Genomic DNA, 18,226 nt, shown 5'->3' with positions numbered 1-18,226 from the left:
AATGTAAACTCACAGTGTATCTCTTTTACCCACAAGTTTGTCTTTCTCTGAACAATGTCCAGGTCATCATTTAAGTGTAATAAATGGACTGCAATTTTCCTTCACATTGTTTGGAAACTGGTTTGAAAATCTACAAGTATCTTAACACCATACTCTGCAAGGTAAGCTTCTCATAATGATGCCTTCATAATGAGATAGTAAGGATGGCGGGCTTGTTTGCGGAGTGGAAAAATGAACTTGGCAAAGAGTCAAGGTAGGAGAGCCAGGAAGAGGCCTTTTCAGAGATACACTAAGAGAATAGAGCTCCTGGTAGGACAAGGGAGTCCGTAGGCGGTGCGTTGTCTAGGGGATTTATAGGCAGTTGAGAGACAAAGAACTAGGGAGGCAGATCCACCAAATGGTCTCTAAATGTTTAATTTTAAAGAGACACTAAGTTTCTTATCAGTTTTCCAGACTATTTTGCAGAGTTAACATAAGAAATTTACTGCTTTGATTCTTTCTCAGCATAGCAATTTCTTCATTTGGGAGCATATCAATCAAGGCTGCTTGTCTTGTTTTCAAGGTGAGCTGAGTTATTGTCTGTTTGTTAAATAGTAAGTTAAGAATCTTCTCAACCTCTTGGGTGTAAAAATGCAGTCTTATCTTTAAGATGGAATCCTTCCTGCCCTTCACTATGTTGGTTATGGCTGGACCTTCCTGTTATATTAATTGCCCAGGTTATATATTACTTGATTAGGGGCTGGAGGAGGAAAAGCAGCATCTGGGTTAAGTTAAAGATTTAGCAGGCTAAAGTAAATTTTACAATACCCTCACTTAATTGACACAAACAAAACATGGGCTATGCTGAGGTATTTTCTTATCTGGGAGATGTTCAAACATTCCAGGCTAAATTACTCCTGGCTTTTTAGTTTTAACTAATCTTCACTGAAGAATGCTTATATTCCTAGTTTGATATTTTACTTTAGAGAATTAATGTGACTCTGTCTTTGCTTAATTGTTTAGTATGGAGTTTTGGTAGGGGTCTTTTTCCAGAGGCCCTCACCCTACTCTGACTACACCCACAGTCCCTGTCTCAGAATTTTGATAATTAAGAGTTTATAATTTACTAAATGACTTTTGAAAATTACATAAACATGAAACAAATACATGGTCCTTCAAGAAACACATCTCCATTCCTTATACTTTCCTCCCCAGAGGAAACCATAGTTAAAATTTGGTGTATATCGCTTCAGGCTTCTGTGTGTAAACCTGTGCCTCTGGTCTGTGAACTTTAGAAGTGTTTCTGTTTCTCTCATCTTGGGAGGACATGATGTTAGAGGGGCTGGAGTTGGGTTTTCCATCTCCCAGGTCAGCTAAGCTCTATTTAACTGGTTTCCCCTGAGGCCAGGCCTTGTTAACAACTGAGTGCTCTGGATGCAGGCATCCCCCACTTTTCAAGTCTGTGCTAAGCCACGTCACTTTGCTTTTATGAAAGACCTACATTAGTACCTATATTCACTAACCAAGTGCTCGACCAGCCGCCAGAGAACAAGCCAGTTAATAAACCCTTTCACCGCAAAGAACGTTTTGCTGTGAATTTCTTTGGTCACATGGAATCCATAGCGAACTTGCCCGGAGCTGAAACCCATTGGCAAGACGCTCCCTAATACCGGAAGCTTGGTGCCGTCAAAAACCAAACCTCACTCAAAGTGAAACAAAGCAGGAAGATGAATTTATTGCAAGGGTTTCAGTTTGCAAGCGGGAAATTCAAGGCTGTGGGAGCACTGAGTTCTGAGGTGCTCCTAGAGGAGGCAGTTTTTAAGAAATACCAAGAAATACCAAGAGGATTTTGGCTTTTTAAAAAAAGAGGCAGAAAGCAAAAATGGAATTCAGCGTTTGTTTTGCAGGAAGCCATTATAGAGGCAGCATGCACCCCAAGCAGTGAGCGTGGCCCTTCCGAACTCTTTCTCTGGAAACTACACTCAACATCTCAGCATTAAGCTACCATATCTTTGAACTGTGTCTGAGCATCTGTGCTTTATTCTGATTTATTTTGTGCATCTGTTAGCAAGCTATGTCCTAAGGTATCAGAAAAGCATAAAAGAGGTTTTTCTGGGAACTGGGAATGCTGAAAAATTTTTTCATATAAATTAACAGTAATTCCTTCCTTGTTTTATGCCATTTCAGCTTGCAAAAGTTTTCATAAGAAAGCTCTGTGATTGGACTGAGGAGGAAACCTGTATTTCAGAATGGTTCCTTCTACCCCACTCCCTGCCAGAACAGAGGGGATTTTTCTCCTATACTTTCTGTGGGAATCTGGTCAAGCTCTTAGAGGTAGAATTCACAAAAGTGTGCCTCCAATCCCACCCCATGACTGGTTTCCCCTGGAGTTTTTAACTCTGAAAGTTTATTCACACTGTAGAACCAAACTTAAAACGAAGTCACATACCAGAAACAAAATGGAGTTGGCCAATGAAGGCACACTGAAGAAAACAAAACTTCGCCGTACCTCACAGAAGTTGCTGGAATTTACAGCCTTTCCCAGAAGTCGGCAGCAAATGCCCTCCGATCACCACATGCCAAATCTCTCGACGCCCCCGCTGGGCGCCTTTGCTCCGTGACTCAGCCGCCCTGATCCGGATGGGGAGGGGCAGGAGGGACCAAAAGCTGAGAAAGCTAGGTCACTTCTGCGTTTACCTGGTAAAACTGCCTCCTCCAGGAGCACCTCAGAACTTACTGCTCCCATAGCCTTGAATTTCCCGCTTGCAAACTGAAACCCTTGCAATAAATTCATCTTTCTGCTTTGTTTCACTAAGAGTGGAGTCTGGTTTTTGACAGCACCAAGCTTCCGGTATTAGGGAGCGTCTTGCCAATGGGTCTCAGCTCCGGGCAAGTTCGCTATGGATTCGATGTGACCAAAGAAATTCACAGCAAAACGTTCTTTGCGGTGAAAGGGTTTATTACCCGGTTTGTTCTCCTGCTGCAGGTCGAGGACCAGCGTCTCCGCCTCTGCCCAGCACCGGCCGAGCTCTCTGTAGACTGCAGTAATAGCTTATTGCCTAAAGGTGTGGAAGCGGCAGCCTGGCAACAGGCCAGGTACATCATCAGGTGGTTTAGCTTCCGTGAGGATCCTGGCCATAGGAACCCCAACTTCCCCAGAGGGAGGCAAGACTTCACCTCTACCCGTCTTGGGTTTTCAGCTGGGACTCTTTAACAAAGAGACAGATTAACAAGAGAAAAACAGCTGCTTAATGCATGAAGAGCACATCGTACACCGGAGAAACCGAAATGGAAAGTAACTCGAAATGGCGGCTTAGGAGTCCAGCTTATCTAGCATCATCAACAACAACAACAAAAAACAATACATTTGTACAGAAATAACAGGACAAAGGAAAGAAATTTTAGGTTTCCAAAGGGCAGAAAACTTTGGGGAAGCAAGTATATGGGAGGGAACTAATGGAGAAAAGTTTCCATGCCATGGATAAAGGGTTCCTGTGGAAGGTGCCCATGGTCAGGATTCTCACCTGGCCCTCATCCACTTGCTCACTACGTACATGTGGGCAATACGCTGTTATGGACTCCCTATAAAAAGCTCCACCCGGTGCTCTGGGCTGTAGGAGAGCCGAGGCTGGAGGGGCGGCAGCACGGAGGACAGAGGCTGAGACGGCTGCGGGGCAGAGGGGCAGAGAGGCCTGGAGGCTGAGACGGGCTCCCTGTGTGCAGACTCGCTCTGAGTGGATGAGATTCTAGTTGATCCGCCCCCGTGGGAATAAAGTTGGATATAAACTCTTTCACCCCAAGACGGTTCCACTGTCACTCCGGTCTCACTGAATCCATAGTGAACTTGTCCAGCCGGGGCTGAAACCCCTTGCAAGACACTGCTCAATGACCTTGAGAAAATTGTTCCACTTCCCTATTTCTCTAACTCCAGCTTTTCTACTTCCCTAGTTGTGTTCTGTGAGGACGTAGAAATGGCCCTTGTCCTCAAGGTGCTATCGAGAAGGGAGACAATGACTATAAAGGTTTCTGAATAAGGTAGAATGTTAAAAACAAAGTTTAATAAACCTATGTTTTAAAAAACACAGAAGGAGATATTTTAGATTATGAATATCAAAGAGTATTTTTTGATGGATTTAGCATGGGAGCTGGCCTTTGTCAAGCATAGGGTTTGATGGGCAGGGCCCAGGGGCAGACTTGGCAGCAAATACAAGAGCTTATAAGGGTCAGCTGTGCAGTTTGGCCGCATGTGGGCAGGTGAGTGATGGCAGGTGAAGTCTGTGGCCAAGTCACGGAAGGTCTTATGTGTCAGAATAAGGAGTTTCTACATGACTTTAAGGGCAGTGGAGACCCTGTGAATGTTTTCCAGCAGGAAAATGGCATGATGAGAGGATAATAAGCCTGTGATGCTTTTCGTATAAGAACCAATGATTGAAGATTTGGGCAGGCATCAATACATTGAAAAAACTAAGAGCTCTCCTGAGAGTGAGATTAAAGGGTCTTGCCACAGCTCCACAGGGATCGTACCTGCTGAATAATAAGTAGGAAAAATAGTTTGCATTTAGAATCATAGGTAATATTGGATGTTGTCAGAATGTTGGTCCTCTTACAAAAGTTCTAGGGATCTCAATGTACCAAGTGAAGGGCTTTTTGTTTGTTTTCGAATGGCCACACCAGTATACACCAAGAAACGGCTGGAGGCCCTTCAGGCAGAGAACTGCTTCTCCCAGGTCACCCCTCCCTGGAGTGGCCCCGTTGCCAGTGACCTGGGGGGCTGGGAGTGTGCAGGACAGGCACTGGGGCTCAGTGCGGGGCAGTTCTAATGGCCTGGCTAGGCTAGACCACACCCTCTGCCCGTCCTGCCTCTGCTCCCTCCTTCGCACAGGCTGATCCTAAGGGCTCTGGGATAAACACCTGGAACTCAGCTCAGTTTCAGAGCCAGCTTCCTAGAAAAATCAAACTGTGCCAGTTTTGAATATCCCTACCCCCTCTTGTCTACCTATTTATTGTATTTTTATTTTACATTATTTCAGACATACCAAAGTACTACTTTCATTCTAATCTTTAAACTTAACATTCTATCATGTACAGTCCCTACATTATTACATAGCCTTCATAATCACCTATTTAAATTATAAAAGTAATATAACAATAATACAGAATATTTTAAAACCTGTCTTGTCAGTGGGTTTCAGCCCTGGACAAGTTCACGATGGATTGAGACCAAAAAATGACAATGGAACATTCTTGGGGTGAAACAGTTTATACCCAACTTTATTCCCACGGTGGCAGGTCAATCACTGGAATCCCATCCACTCAGAGCGGGTCAGCACGCAGCAAGCCCGTCTCTGCCCCCGGGCCTCTTCGCCCCTGCAGCCATCTCAGCCTCTGTCCTTGATGCTGCCACCCCTCCAGCCTCTGCGCTCCTGCAGCCCTGCAGCCCAGAGCACTGGGCAGAGCTCTTTATATAGAGTCCATAACAATACATTACCCACACATGTGTAGTGAGCAAGCCGACCAGGTCCAGGTGAGAATCGTGACCATAAGAACCTTTACTTTGTCCACAAAGAGAAAAGAGAAAGTTACCAATGATCCCACTATGAAACATAGCTGATTGATATTTTGGTATATTTCCTTAATTATTTCCTATGAATAATTTTTAGAAGCATATAATCAGTATGTATAAACTTGGTATCTTTTTTCCACATTCTTTGAATTTATTTATTTAGTTATTTATTTGCTCTCCCTTGGGCCAGAAAGGATTAAAAACAGGTTATAAAATTATATACATCTAGAAACATGAAAGCTAGACATCAGCTAAGGCCTTCTATTCTCCAGACATTTACACAAACATACATCCAACACTCAAACACATGACAAATGAGAAACCAGAGCCATTTTAAGGTTTGAGAATTTCTGATTACTTGCTTATTCATAATTTTTGTGCAGCTGTGTGTCTGTCTAATAGAGGCAACTGGCGGCTTGCGTCCTGCCCTGTCAGTCTGGACGAGGAGCACAGCCCTTCCAACAGTCATCACACACACACACAAACCCCACAACGTAAATGAAACCCAAACTAAAATTTACTCTCATGAGGCATTTTGTGACTTTGGTCACTTCGTTGAGTTTTGGGGACCAGGGTGCAAAGCTTTCTGCCATCTTACTGGCCCCAGGTCCTTTCTCTTCCGAAGCAACAAATTCCTCCCCACGCCTCACACACACTTCCGCCCACTCGCAGGCCCCTCAGGCTGAGCTGCTGCCCCGAAGCAGCTCATTCTGATTCACACTGCTGCCTTAACGAGGGCAGGTCTTGCCCTACAGGGATTTCTCTGTTTTTCAGGGCTGAGAAATGAAAAATGTTTTTTGAACTTCTACATTAAAATGAGGGGGTGAGGAAATAGGTCAGAGGGAAAATGAGAGTGGAAAGAATGTGAAGCCAGGAGAGATGTGAGCACGTCAACATGAAGTGTCTGTCATGAAGTTCCTGCATTTGAGACGTTGCTCGGGAGGGCAGACGACGTGCAGCAAGACAAAGAAGTATCTGAATAAAGTTAGCAGCTCGCGGGACCTGAAGAACAGAAGAGGTAGAGAAATGAAAATAACACCATAATTAAGACGCTGGGACTAGGAAAGAGGCCTCATCTTGAGATGAAATGAACATGGGAAGGGAGGGCAGGTTGGAGGTGAAGGTGATGCATTTCCCTGCGCAGGTGAGGATCCTGCGGAAATTGTAAATGTACTCCAAGTGTGGACGAATGGGGCAATGGGAATGTCACCGGGTCTGTCCTGGCTCCTGGCTGCCTGTGAGCATTTGTGAAGAACTGTGGAATGACAAGGTCACTATGAAATCAGTCCAAAGAGAAAGGAGATTTGTAGTAAGGGGTGGGATGAGTATGTCTTGCCTGAGGGGCATTGCCCCCAGGCGAGTTCACTCTGGATTCGGTGAGACCAAATAACAACGGAAGGTTAAAGGTAAAAGGGTTTATACCAAGCTTTATTCTCATGGTGGCAGGCTGAGTGCTAGAATCAAGTCCTCCTCCGGAGCATTCCCAGTCCATCTCTATCTCTGCCCCCAGGCAGAGCACTAGGCAGAGCTCTTTATGTAGTAACATGGACAATAATGGCCATTGCCGGTGGGTGTGTAAGCCTGTGCCTATGCAGTAGGCCAATTACATCATCAAATAGTTTAGGGTCTGGTGAGGATCCTGGCCATAGGAACTTTCATTTTCCCTACAAATAAAACAATGTTTTTGCTAGGGATCAGGTGGTATGAGGAGATGGTTAGTGGAGCAAGAGATTCCATCTGTGAATTCTACAATGGCCACAATTACGACTTTTCTTTTTTATTTTACCTGAGTGTTGATGTTATTTTTGTGAAAGGGGAGGACTCATTTTGGAGATAAAAAATGATTTTCCACCACTTGCTGCTTTAACTCTGTTACCATGACAACCAATTTCATCAGCCAGGAGGGAAGATTTTACTACAGGGACGCCCTGCATTGGACTGTTGTGATTTCAAAGGGAAATATTTGCAGCTCTGTTGGTGTAGCTGCTCCAGCTGAATGACTGCGTATCCCATTAAACTCGACTTTAATAATTTCTAAAGAGTTTATCCATATTGATTCCAAGTAATATCACTTTTTTTGACCAGTTACCAAGAGCAACTCCTATAGGATGTTGTAACTTCAGCGGGAAAACATTTTCCCAGCCCGGGGCAAATAAACCTTTGAAGGTGAAATCAGTTAAAGGGAGAAATAAAGTGGGAGAAACGCATTTATTGCTTATAAGCAGTCATCTGCTCCTGCTCTCCCGTGTCTCTTGTGACCCAGCTGAAAAAGGCCCCCCCCAAACCATTGTGGTCCAGGTGCACCCTCACTCTCCACCCACCCCTTGTAATCATCTATTGATATGGAGATGCAACTAAGGTCAGATGAAGGTTCTGGACATACTGCAGTTTTACCCACAGATTATAGTGCATGTTGGCTGGAGCTAGTTTATCTTTTTCTTTTAGCTTTATCAATGATGAAATTAGTTAATCCCTTTGGAAATTAAACAAACCAAAAGACTAAAATAATTGTTTGAGACAGATGTGGCTGGGCCCTGTGGACAGCTTCTGTCCCCACCCCATGACAGTCTTGCCACAGAACCCAGGGGGCCTCCTCACTTGCCAAGTAAAAGCCTCTCCCTCAAGCTCGGGTGAGAAATGGGCATCTCAGTGAAGGCTTGGTGGAAGCTAGTCGGCCTCATGGAGCCTGGAGCCTCGCACCTCCGCTCACCACACAGTTCTCCCGCACCTCTTGCTGCGGCCCGCTGCAGGGCCTCCCCTTCCCTCTCCCTCTCGCCTCCCTGCCCCTTCCCCCCTCTGGGCCTCTGCAGCTGCCCCTACAGCTCCGCTCTCTGGCAGACCAACAGGGCCCAGTGCACACTCCTCCTGCTGGGCCTCCTCACACCCATCTCTGAAAACTATTTTTTAAGGAAGCCAGAGATCATCCCCTTGGTGTTTTGTGCTCCCCAACAAAATCCTTCATTTACCAGAATCCTTCCTCCTTAGACCACAGAGCATACTTATAAATTTAAAAAAAAACTTTTTTTCTTGTTTACTTGTTTATGTTAAAATGATTTCTTTTAGGTTTCTGCATGTGTTTGGTTTGAAAACCAGGTTTCTTGGCTTTCAAAATAGAGCATATCTCCAGAGTCCTACAATGACACAATCTGGTTATAATGCTCTACACCAAAAGCACAGAGTGAAGTGAGTCTGAACCTCTTAGGCTCAGATATTTTCCCTTCTCTGGATGTAAGATTGCCTCCAGACTCAATCAGCAAGGCGTGGTTCTAATTTTAATTTAGTGTTTGACATAGCATTTAAATGATTGTTTTACTTACTCTTTTCCCAGCCCACAGTGGTATTTTTCATGTTGAAAGATGATCTTGCTAATTAAATTAATCTTAATTGATGAAACATTTGAGTGTGAAGAGGAATTAGAAGGGGGAGGGATTGAGGATTATTGTGTATTTCTAGTCCTGTTCAGAACCAGCATTACTGCACTCTCAGAGTAGTTCATCAGAGAATTAAATACCTAGAATCAGATTGCAAACACTCATTACAACCTTTCTCCCAAACTTTCCTTAATTTCACCTAAAACAAAGGGTCTCTTATTTTCTTTTTATTCATCTATAGATATCTTGGGACACTGTTATGAACTTTGGACATTGAGGACATCATTGTGGACATTGTTGATGTTATGCTTGAGTTTGCCTCCAACAGAGTTGGCATTATTTTATTGAGAACTCTGCTTTCTTTTGGCTTAGGTTTACCTGATATGGCTTTTCTCACACTTTATCTTCAATTTTTCTGAATCACTTGTTTTTGCTTGGAATTGTGTTTTATTTTTTTATCTAGTCTACAATTCTTTTTCTTTTAACAGATAAGTCCATTTATATTTATTACTTTGAAAGATACATGTGTTCTTAATTCTATTCTGTTGTTCATATTTAGTGTTTTTATAGTTTTAAAAAGTATTTCACTCTGTGATCTATTTTCTTTATTTCATGCTGTGGATGATTCACTTGATATTTAGAAAGCCTAGTGTTTTGCGGTTACTTTGTAATCATAGGTATGTAAATACCTTAAGCCCTTTAATTCTTTAGTGATAGTATCTATTTTTCCCTACTATGTGCAAATGACAAAATAAACTTATTTTTTGCATCTTTCCCTCAACTCTCCCTTCCTTGCCCCCCATTTTGGTCAACAGTATATTTAAAAGTTTTTATTTGTACCATTTATATATGCTCATATTTACATTACTTAATTTTACAGGTTTAAATAATACCTTTCACTCAGTTATATTACAGACCATTGTACTTACTCTCTCCCACCTTTCCCCATCTTCCCACTTCAATCTGTGATAGTTAAATCACTTTTATATGGCTTGACATATATTTATAATTCATTTCAGGGATTGTGTAGTGTTTACAATTTTGTTTCTGTCCCTCTAATCCCCATATTTTTTGTCTTTTTTTCTTTCCTTATTTGGTAAGTCCAGCATTCTGTTGGATTTCCTTTACCTGTTTTTTTATATCATTTTCTCCCTAATTCTTTTCAAATTTTAAAGAAATTAATTTCTTTCTTGATTTGATTATGGTATCTATTTGATTTGATTTGTGCTCCCTTCAATTTTGCCCTATTTCTGTGATTTTTCCCTTCCAATTCTCTGCTGGTTTCCACCATCTCATGTTTCACCTCTTCCCATTGCTTTGCCAACTCTTCCCTGAGTTCTTACTTTGTTTCTGGTCTTCTTACAGAGAGGTAATTGCTTCATTCATTTGTTTAAGTTCATGAATGGCTTCCTATCCTTATTATTTCTCTCCACTCTATCAATAAAATTCTATGCTTTCCTTGAACTTTTTCCTGTCACACAAAGCTTATGTTAGGCAATCCCTGCAATGTACAGCAGTCACAAAAATAGATGGGTCATGAGTGCTTCCTTTTTAATGGGAAGATAGTGTTTGATACATATTAATAAAATATAAAGTCATGCTTTATGGACTTTTTATTGGCAAGATCTAGAACTTAAACTTGTCTTTGAAAGAGGATTGTAGTAAAGGAAAGCAGATGCCCTAGAGAGATATAATGACTGTGGTCTTTGGAGAGAACTTAAGTCAGCGCATTCAGTGTAGTTATAGGACAGGGAACCGTGAGAAGTGAATTCTGAAGCAACCCAAACCCAAGTTCTTGTACATATGGCCAGGAATGGATGTAGTGCCAATACTTGTGTAAGGTAGCTCACTGTATTTTTTATATTTCATTAATGAAATATCTTTATATCAACTTTATAGCTATGCTTGTCTTATATTTTAGATATTCACAGAAAATGCTCGGGAAGAGGAATATGCTACCTGGACACTCAACATGAAATGAAATATCCTTATGGAGGTGTTTTGTGTCCCTCTCTGAATATATCATGGTTTATGTGGTCTATTTCACACCTTAGGAAGCTATGGCAATCCCTACTTAATAGCATGCAACCTGAAACATTTAGTGGGATAAGCACTAATGTCCATCATTTACTCTGAAATGCATAAAAATGAGAATGTTTGATAGGTGAGTAGAGGGTGGAGCCAGTGACAGATGCGTAAGAAAGTGAGTGTAGTGAAATGTTAATGATAGAATCTAGGTGATGTGCACTGTAAAATTCTTTCATTTTTGCTGTATGCTTGAAAATTTTAATTGAAAACATTGGGAAAAGCTATGGAAGTGAATGTAACTATGATGTAGTTGTTGATTTCATGGCATTTAATTCCAACAGGTAAAAACAGTCACAACGGCTTGATGATTTCTCTCTACTCACTTTTTTCTCAAACCTGATTGGTTTGCTAAGTTGCGAGGTTGGGTTGTCCTAAAATGAATGTCCCAGGTAAGGTACTCCTGGCCAAGACTGCTTCAAGATGGCGGGAACAGACCTAATGGAACCAATTTCAGTGGAACTGCTGCTAAGGCCATTGTCCTATTACTATTTTGAAATCAGAAAAACTACTTTCCAAGCAGTGTTGTCCTGGAATTCCACTGGGAGCAGTCCAAGTTTGGTGGGTCATGTAAGGAACTTCCCAAGTGGGTACCCAGCATTGAGTCCCCTACTTGGGCATCCAAAATGTGAATTGCAGAAATTCCAATACCTAAATTTTGATTTTTTGTCATACATGATAAATTTGGATACTGGAAATCAACTTCAAACAGGATATTTCTAGAGACTGCCCAGTGCAGCAACTCACATGGATTATTTTTAGGAGGTCAAAGGACACTGACCTGATGGGTGTCTTTTAAAAGCCACTTGTTCAGGTGTGGCTGTATGTATAGCATATAACTTGCTGACATCTGAATCTCACAGGCTAAGCTAAATTTTTTTTAAGCTTTACATTTTTAAGGGTGAATGGGACCACAAAATCATTTACACAAAATGGCTTCTTACCCTTTTGTCATTTTGTCAAAATCGTAAAAGACAAAATTTGTGACTGTTGTGAGTTGAGCTGTAACCCACAAAAACATATGATCAAGGCCTAACCCAGGTACCTGTGACTGTGGCCTTTTTTACAAAAAGAGTCTTTGCAGATGTAATTAACATACAAGTTCAGATGAAGCCATACTGCAGTCGGGTGGGGGCCCCTTCTTCAATATGACTAGATCCTTATAAGAAGAGAAACAGACACAGATATGCAGGGAGCAACACCATGGGATGATGGAGGCAGGGATCAGAATAAACGCATCTCTAAGCCGACGAGCACCAAGATCACTGGCAGCCACCAGAGGCCAGGAGAGAGGCGCAGAACAGACTCGTCCTCAGAGCCTCCAGAAGGAACCAACCTTGCCAGGATCTTGATTTCAGATTTCTAATTTCCAGAGCTGTGAGAGAACAAATTTCTATTGTTTAAGCCACCAGGTTTGTAGGACTTTGTTACAGCAGCCCCGGGAAATACAATGGCCAAAGTAAGGAGTCCTATAGACATAACTTCAAAGGTCAATATGACCATAAATAACCTTTCTTGTTTTCTACAATCTCACCATGACTTTCTTTATTTCTTAAAGCCACACCATGCCACTGAGGGTGATTTCAACTTAATTTAGGACTGTATAATAAAAATACAGCTGAATATTCACCAGTAGAAGCAGGAACTAATGTGCAGATCACATTTAGGTGGGGACTCCAGCAAGGCATCCTGGGTCAGATTTTGGTTTTGCTCACAGGAGGCTTATAACCCATTTGTAAAATTTGTACTCTTCCTGCTAAGAGTCTTTCTCCAAAAGAAGTTCTGATGGGGAAAATAATTGTCTAAAAAGCCAAACAAAATACAAGTCTGATTCAGACTTATATTTGAAATAGATTTTTTTCCCTACCTTTGCCCTGAATTTACTAACTAAACTCATATTTTCCCATTCTTGGACTTATAAAGGGAACACAAATACACATAAAGCTTTAATATCACTTTTCTCTTTATAAATAAAAAGTGAGATTGAGTTTTTAATCATTTAGAATTGTGGGCATATTTTCCTTTACTTGTAATTTTCATTGTAAAATACTTAAAATTGGCAAATGGATCAAAGTAAAGAGGAAAACTTCTATTGCAGTTTTCCTTTTCCTTTATTTGTTCAGAGAACATGTAGTTCTAGGCATCAATAAATGAGGTAGTGACTTTAAACCTTCCCAGACTTGAGGGTCATTTTCTGTTAATCAAGTTAAACACAGTCACTCACTGGCCAGCAGGAAATCATTTGTATAGCCCCAGTATTGCCCAGGGTGGGGCCCAGGATGAGCAAAGTCATCCTGAGCAGTAATAAAAGCTGGACAGGACCTGACAAAGAGCTTTAAGGTAATGTTTCCTCAAGCTTTCACAATCGCTGGGAGACAGCTCTCCTTGGCTGCCCTTCTTCTTTTCCTGTAGCCGTCCCAGAGGACAGCAGCACTTTGAATCATAGCATCAAAAACCATGATTGAATTTTCACTTTCTCTTTGCTTGAGAGGCCTCAGATTCAGGTCTAAAAAGATGCTTGGAGCCCTAGGGTACTGAGCTGGCTGCTTAGGAATTGTTAGGGGTAAAAACAAGTGTGAGTTCAAAATTTACTTCTCTGCTGGGATATGGAAGTGCTGGTGTTAACAGCTGCAGAGAAGCCTGGTGGAACCACTACATTAGGGGACACTGGGGACCCTCGGAGGCTCTGTAGCTGGAGGCAGGTAAACTGAGTGGTCTTCTGAATCCCGGAGTCTAACCTACTTGAAGGTTCTGTAACTGACTGCATGGTTGTAGGTTCTGCTTCCCAGAACTTAGATGTATATCCACCAGGGTTGGAAAGGAAGTATTGATTGAACATCTGTTCCTCACACATATTTCTTTCTTACATACTATGAATTAAGGTCCTCATGTGTCCATTGGAATGGAGATTTTTCCCTACTGTCTCTTCCTAAGGTTTCCCTTCTCAAATGGAAATTATATAAAAGCAATTTCTGAACCCATAATTGCCTTTTCTTTCAAGGTCCTGTGTGGTTTCTTAACACATCCCATTTACGAACACATTTTGCCTATGTGTAGTTCTGCATTCCCAGACAGGTCATGCAAGAATAATAATTTAACCGGATCTCACTATGGATAACTGATTTTTGCCTAGGGTGGGGGAAAGCTGGCTTATTTAGGAAGTAAATCTGCCGGCTCCATCAGCAGGAAGCCTGGGGCTCGCTCTATACCCTTCACTGTCCTGCAGAGCTGGGTCTGACCAGCCTTACTGCACAGCCCGAGGAGGGACTCAGAACTTTGTTCTTGGCCCGCGGCTCTGGCACAGGCTCTGTGGGTGCTCAGCTCTCCCTTCCTGCCCCCCTTACCCAACTCCTGCTATGGCCCCTGAGAGGCAGATATAATGGCTCTCCCTGCCCTGGGACTTGTTTAAGCAGCTCTGAAAGCCTGCCAGGGCCCCTGAGCACACAGTCCCTGGAGCTTGTTCTTAAACAGACTGACACCACCGCCATCAGTCGTAGCTGTGCCACAGGCTTCTTTCCACACTGTGCAGAGCACAGAGATCCTCCGTAGCAGAGATCCTTTAGTGAGATGTGCCCCGTCACACTGGTTGGCACAGTCATCCATCACTGACTGTACAGATCTATACACATTTCAGTAACTATCTACTAAATGAAAGAAGTCTTCTAAGAGATATTAGAAAATGCAATGCTAACCATACGCAAGGCTTATGGCTGTCATATTAACCATTTTGCTTGGAGCCAAGGTGCCCCTCAGAGAGGAAACGACGGAGCTTAGAGTGAAGAGGAAGATGCTTCTCTGATGAGACAGTCTCTCTCCAAAACACTTGCCGCCTGCTGCTGGGTGAAGCCAAGAACAGAGAACACGGCCCTGACAAAGAACGTGTACCTATCTCTTAGGGGCTCTGCTCACCCAGTTTGTTTCATTCAGGTTTGCAATGGCCCCCTCCTCTAGGAACATAAATAGAAATTCATGGAGATTAAAGAAAGAAATGACAATCTGTTCTCTCTAAGAAGAATATGTAGGTTCATCACTCTTAAGTAACATGATCAGCAAAGACTGCAAGGTGGGTCCTTGAACCAGCACCCCTCTCATTCTTAAGGGAATCATTTACAGGAAGTGCTCTGGATCGCAGGACAGTCTGGGTTCACACGTGTCGCCCTGGCTGTCATCCTCACCATTGGTGCTGAGTCAATTTCTGCCTTTTGTTCAGGGTACTTTTTACTAAGTCTTTGTGTTTTGAAATTTTTATTTTAAATCTCCCATTACAGAGCTTAAGCACTGCATCTTTGTCAGCTGACTCCTAAGGGGGAGATTGCTCCACTCCCTTATCATTTTATGTTTCTCTTAAAACCTTTGGCAGGAAGAACCCCTCCCCACTGGGAACTCTCACTGCACCCCCCATCCCACCTCCCCACCACGCTCCTGCCTGTGTAACTATCAAATCTCTGTTCCCACCCAGATACACCAACTCCAGAAATTAGAATTCCATTGCTTAGTGTGCAAGACCAAGTATTTTCTAAAAGTTCTAAAATGAGGAATTGTCAGACTGGATAAGGAGTCCTGAGAATGTCTCTGACAGATGTCACACAGTTGATGTCAGCATTTGACAACGTCAAAACCAGAAACACAATCTGTAATTTTTATAACTTGTCCTTGGGATTACCATTTTATTGGCTGCCTCTCCAAGGCCTGTATATCACTGCGTCTGGCCCTGGTGCTCAGTAGAAGTGGGATGCACCTCTGTCCTTCAGTCAGTCTGATATATTCTGGATTAACATGCATTAGCCTCACAGGGTTCCTGTCCTACTGTCATTATGTTTCTGGTTGCATTCTATATGTTAACTTATCTATAAGATGCTCTCAATTGTTCTTCATGCCAAGTACAGGCTTGGCACATGGAAGGAGTTTATAGAATGAATGGATGAGTAGTGATCTCAGGACAGTCATCTGGCATCTAATGGGTAGCAGCGATTCGGGAGCCTGGGCGTAGAGAACCACATGGGATCCCCCACTTCAGACCCAGCTGATGAAGGCAGAACTGGGACAAGAGGGAACTTGCCAGACCCTGGCTGGATGGCTGAGTCAAAGCAGCCACTGTCAGCTTTGTCTACTATCATGTGAGTGATCCCTGCCCACTTTCTGCTGGAGGCCCCCCAACCCACATGCCAAGGTTTCTAGGCAAGTATCTTTTTAGGTGAAGAAGGAATAGTTAAGACAGAGAATAAATTGGATGTTTTTAAATGTTGTGGTTAAAATATTTGATAAGACAGCATGGCAGAGTGGATAAGAGCAGGGATTCAGGAGCAGACTCTAGATTTTAATGAGTCAAGTTGTGTGCCTTTGGGCAATCTATTGGATCTGTCTGTGCCTCAGTTTCCTCATCTGGAATGAAGACAACAGTAATGCTTATCCTACTTTGTGTCATTGTTATGGGGATGCAATGAGCTAATCTTTATAAATCTTATAAGTACTTACCACAGTAAATCATATGCAAATGTCTGTGATAAACAGTTGTCTTTGGGAGAAGGAAGCTGAGGACGCCACCACGCCTGTCAGCCTCTGGAGTCTCTTACGCAGTTGCAGGGGTTCCAATTCCAGGTCCTCTCCAGAGTGTGCCGAGACCTGTGGTCTCCACGTGAGAGTCAAGGATCATGAGTTATTGATTCAGCTCTCTTCCAAAATCTGGGAGAACATCATTAGCATTTGGCAGAAATTCTGCTTCCTGATCAGGACTGGAAGCCCAGAGTTTTCCTCAAAAGCTGGAGTGAAGAAATAGTTTTCAAACAATTTAATTGCCATCTAAAGACATACCTGCTTAGTGATTCGTTTGGGTTGTACAAAAGGATGCTCTCAGGAGGACCAAAGGAAATTAATTCTCCCTGCATCAAGACGAAGAAGTGCTTGTGAACTTTCTATTTTCTTGTGAGGTGGGTATCTTACCAAGGCTAAGCCCAGAGGGATGCAGTGAAAGGAAGAGGGGGTGGGTGGGAAATTAAAATGACGGGGAAGTCCAGGGACAAAGGCAGACTACATAAACTCAAGAGGTGGGTTGGCGAGAGGCAGTGAAGGACGGAAGGATGTGTGCCCAGGGAGCCACTGACCCACATGCTTCCTGGAAAATATCTGTTTTCCTGCTTGGCATGGTTGTCTTGCTTGATTGACCACTTTTACTCAAACATTCCATCAATCTGGCGAACGTTTGGTATTGTCATCACCATTCTGATGGTCTGGGCTTAGCTGAATTCAGCAAAGAACAGTTGATAATGGAAGCCCCTCATTTTGAATTTGAGAGAAATCTGTTGGATGGGAATGACATCTCTGGTTGGATTTCTAAATTCTATCCCTTTATCCTGTTATACTCATCTAGATTATCTCTTCTTTGAGAACCAAATCCCAGGTCCTAAGCATACTGCATATCCCACAGGGAATTCAAAATGGGCACCTGTCTTCAGTTTATGGACCTTCCCAAGAAGGCAGGAAGTTCACCCAGCAGCCTGGTGCCTGCTGCTTGGAACCTGAGTGCAGCCCTCTGTCTCCCTTTACCAGACCTCTGAGTGATCGTAAGGATGGGGCTGTCTAACCAGACTCACACAAATCAGAGCTCTTATCCAGAGCAAGCTTTACTAATAATTTCAAGAAGCCAGTGATCTAGAGACATAGGGTAAGCAGGGGCCCATCAAGGACTGTCAGCACAGGTCCCCAGGTCCTTTCTCAAAGAACGTACTGGATTGATTCTGGCCTGAGTAAATATGTGAATGCCTGTAAGCTGTTGTGCTGGTCAAACCACTTACACAGAAGAGGACCATTTTAGTCCAGAAACCTCTCCATTTTATATTGAACTCATTACACAGCCTACATGACTTTTCAGGAAGCCCTGACCCAGAACAGACCCCAGGTTCCTTTAGCAGAAACAAGCAACCCCAGGTGCCTGGCCCACACAGCTCCCCCTTTCCTTGGAGGAGGACTCTCCCACTAGCAATTCCATCACTTGCTAGGCAGACACCTGTCATTAGCATCCTTTCAAGAGGAGACAGAGCCACCTTCTTTGTTTCCTTTATTTCCTGGGGGTGCCCCTGCAGACACTGGATTGCAGACTTGCTGCTTATCTTGTCCTCCCAGAGATAATGTGGCTGTTCACTTGAAAAGCCCAGCGGAGTCCCACTCTAGGGAATCTACCTGGAAAGCAATTCACTCTTCTCATCAAAGGGAAGAGCCTTGTTATAACATC

This window comes from Manis javanica, chromosome 13 (genome assembly GCF_040802235.1).
Source record: "Manis javanica isolate MJ-LG chromosome 13, MJ_LKY, whole genome shotgun sequence".
Lineage (NCBI taxonomy): Eukaryota > Metazoa > Chordata > Mammalia > Pholidota > Manidae > Manis > Manis javanica.
The sequence above is the reverse complement of the archived record's forward strand: the minus strand, read 5'-3'. Positions refer to the sequence as shown.